This window comes from Apis dorsata, unplaced genomic scaffold (genome assembly GCF_000469605.1).
Source record: "Apis dorsata unplaced genomic scaffold, Apis dorsata 1.3 scaffold_1085, whole genome shotgun sequence".
Taxonomy (NCBI): Eukaryota; Metazoa; Arthropoda; class Insecta; order Hymenoptera; family Apidae; genus Apis; species Apis dorsata.
This window is the reverse complement of record NW_006264183.1, coordinates 83,911-87,946: the sequence shown is the minus strand read 5'-3', so window position 1 is coordinate 87,946 and position 4,036 is coordinate 83,911.

Sequence of the window (4,036 nt, the reverse complement as noted above, 5' to 3'; positions counted from 1 at the left end):
TATATATATATATATATATATATATATAGAAGGAAGTTCACACGAGTACTCTCTATTAAATCTGGATTTATTGTCATTTTTCCTCTGTTCTTTGCAAGCTTTTATTTCGCAAATCTTTCTTTTCATCCTGTAGATTTTAATAACGACGGATCGTAATATAATGGAACATATTGATGAGTCAAACTCTAAATTCATTTTTAATTTTAAAGATGTAGAAAATTATATAAATTGTTAATCACATAATTTATTACTTTTCGTTACATATTCTATCAATAATTTTCAGCAAAATTTTGGTCAAATATAAGAATTAATTAAATTTATAAAATTTGTGAAAAATAATATATTTACAATTATGCATAATGAGAAATGTAAACAATTTATATATTGTTCCATTTATATAAACAAAACTACTACATTTACAAATTACTTTTATAAAAAAAAGCTTCAGTGGAGAAAAATCATCATGATTTATTTTTCTTAAATTTCTCTGCTTTGCAAGGCCTTTAATTTAAGAAAAATCATCATGATTCATTTTTCTTAAATTTCTCTGCTTTGCAAAGCCTTTAATTTAAGATCATTGTATCAATCGAAAGAAGATTACAGATTCGTGAACGGGCCGCAGTATCGAGAAGCGAATGATTTACGATCCGCGTCGGCTGTATCCCTTTTCTCATCGTAAATTGAAGTTAGCCGTCTTTATGGTTCGCAGATTCCAAGGCTCCATCTGCACGCCGTGCCATAAAACTAGCTATACATATATCTATTTTTCTCTTTCCTTTTTTCCCGCATTGATCGATCGAGTCGTCGAACCACTTCCGTTATATATAAAGCTCGTGTTTTAGACATCCACTCGTAAGCAGCTGTTTTTCAATAGTAGAAAGGGGAAAGGCAATGAGACAAGCTGGCCACAACTTTTCGGGGTGAATTTTAGGATACAGTCTTTAGATAAGAGGTCAATTAATCGTGAGTAGATTCATTCGATCGTATAATCGATCGATCCTAAACTATTGATTATACGTGATCTTTTATTCCAATTAAAGATATTGTGTTATTTGACACATGTTAAAATATAAAAAGGTTTATAAATTTAATGGAGTTTGTATTAAAAAATGAAATTGCTATACAGTTGATGAATGAACAAAGATATTGTATATATTAATGAAAAATTTAAAATAATTTAATTTTTGTACACATTTTTGTTTAATCTTTTATTATTTAGAAAAAAATTTAAGTACTTTATAAGAACATATCATTTTAAACTATATACATTTTTTATCGAAAAATTTATTTGGAATTTTAATTCCAATGCAATATCATGATCATATAATCGTTTTTTTATTATTTTACTTTATAATCCATATTTTCTTAAGTATAGGTTAATCGTTTCATTACAAGCTTTGCTCAGAATATCTCAGAAATAATTAAAGAGCAGTTTTATTTCCCTAATAAGTTTGATGCTTTATGTTACGTTATCCTACTTATTAAAAGTACTCCATCTTTCAAGAATGCTCGATTCACTTTATATACTTCTATAAAACATATTCATGATTTTTTTCTCGTTCAAAAAAAACTAATATAGATCACATCTTTAAAACCATCAAATCATTTCCCCCGATATCTTCTAAAATTTAACTTCTTCCTTAAATTCCTCTCAAAAAAATCCCTCTTCCGATTGCTTCACCTCATACCCGCACTCCACCAATTTATCCACGTGTCCAAGTGGATAATTTCCCCCACTTCTACACGCCGTTAATTCGTCGTGTACGAGCTTATCTCCGGTCCAGTCTCACCTCTACGGTCTCGCGATAACACTTCAGCCTAAATTCTATTGCCGGAGGCAGGCCACCGGCTGATTTAAGGGTCTTTGCCATCTCTGTACGTTTCGGGTGCACGCATATAGGCTTGCCTGGAGGGGCGAAAAGCTCTAACCGAGGCGTATGCCACCGGTAGATAGTAGAACGTGATAAGTTAAATGCGCGGCCTCGTCCCTATTATAGATTAAGTAAACTCGAAATCGCCGAGAGCGTAAACGAAATTATAACGGTGAGACGTACAAGAATACCACGCTTTTAATTTTTACTTTCATAAAATTAAATATATATTATTATGATGAAGGATAAATCATAGTATATATTTCTTGAATAATTAATCTGTAATTGTCACGTGACAGTCTAAATCAATCACGTAATTATCTTAAATTTAAATAGATATTATATGTAGAAATGAAAATAGAAATTTGATTTTTAAGCGTTGTAATGTAATTTTGGAAAATAAATTTTTATTAAAATAATTTTTATTAAAAATCTTCTTTACTTTTAATTTCAAGAGGCGTATACATATCTTATATAAAAAAAAAAAATTCGTGTGAATTCTATGGTGGACACAGGATTCGCGGGGGACAAGTTGTGGTGTTATCTGAAATTTAGGGTGCAGCTTCAGCGGAAATTGAGCCAAGGCCATGGCGGAAATTCCCCTCGCCCTGTGGGAGACTACAACGAGCCATAAATTGAAGAAGGTCGCGTTTGAATCGAAGCGTGCCCCTTCGACGTGAAAATTGAGTTAAACACGCCCCTTTGCGCGGGAATCCGACGCGTGTACGATCTCAGTATAGGAAACTAAATTGATGTAGTATGTACTTACTTATGACACGCAGCAATATACTTTGAATTTACTATTTAATAGACTAATCAAAAAATTTTTTTATTTTATTTAATAACAGTGAAAGGATTTTTGTTAATTATTTGTAATGTACGTAATTCTATTTTAATTATTTTAATCTATTAATAATTATCCAAGTTTAATATATTTCATGAGATATTAATGAAATACATTTCTTTTATTATAATATGAAAAAAAACAATATTTTTATATTCAGGAAATTCATCGATTTCGCGAACTGAATATCATTATTAAATTTATTATCATATTTTAATGCTTAAAAATCTTTTTTGAAAATTTTATTTCAATTTGAAATCTCATGAAAATAGTAAATTCATACTGAGACCCCCCTCTGTAGTTGAACGAGAGGAAACAGATCGGTTGATAAGTAACTCCTTTTAACATGCAACTTGTTTGACAAGGAAATTTAAATGTATTTTTTTCTCAATTTCAATTTGATTATGATATTTTTATTTTTGATTAAAAAAATTACATTTTAATGAATAATAATAATTTATTAATTTTTAATATTCTTTTAATTATTTCATTCTTAATTTATTATAATAATTTTTTTAGTAGTATTTTTTTAATTACAATTTTTAATAATTTAAAAAAAATCAATTTTTAAAAATTAAGCATGCTTTTTAGGAATGTATATATTTTTTTTTATAGCAGCAAAATCTTCATTGTGTCATACTGTGTATGCATAAGTAACGATATAGATGTAGCTAATATTCATATTTTTATAAATAAAAATTATTATATTATGCATAACTTTTATGGAAAGGGCTTGTAATAAAGATTTTTATGTTATATATTCATCTAATTTTCATAACATATTTTTTTCCGAAATAATTGGAAATTTATCACGAGATTATGATTTATCGATTTCCAAGTGTACAATCTTATCGACCGAGTCTTGATTCGCTTTCTCGCACATTTATCGATCGAAATATCGAAGATATTTAAATATCAAAAAAAATCAAATTTGTTTTTAATATATTATATGTTTTTCGTACATTTTCAATTTCATTGATAATCCATACAACGTTTTCTAACATTTTTTTTTATTTTAAATAATTATTTTAAATAAGTTTATTAAAAATTTTTATTGAGAAATTAAATAAGATGGAAAGTATTAACGTGACATAATTTGTTGAAACTGTTAATTAAATTCAGAAAGTCTGCTGATACTAGGAAGTGAAGATATTTGTGAGCACGAAAATGCAGACTCAGCAACAAAGAAGTGCACTCTGCACATGCATGCTCTCTCAAGAACTGTAGATAAGTGCACTTCAAGTACGCAGTCAACAGTAAGAGTCTTTCTTAAACACTCGGTACGCGTTTTAACGAGTCCCATTCAATGTATTCCTCTTTC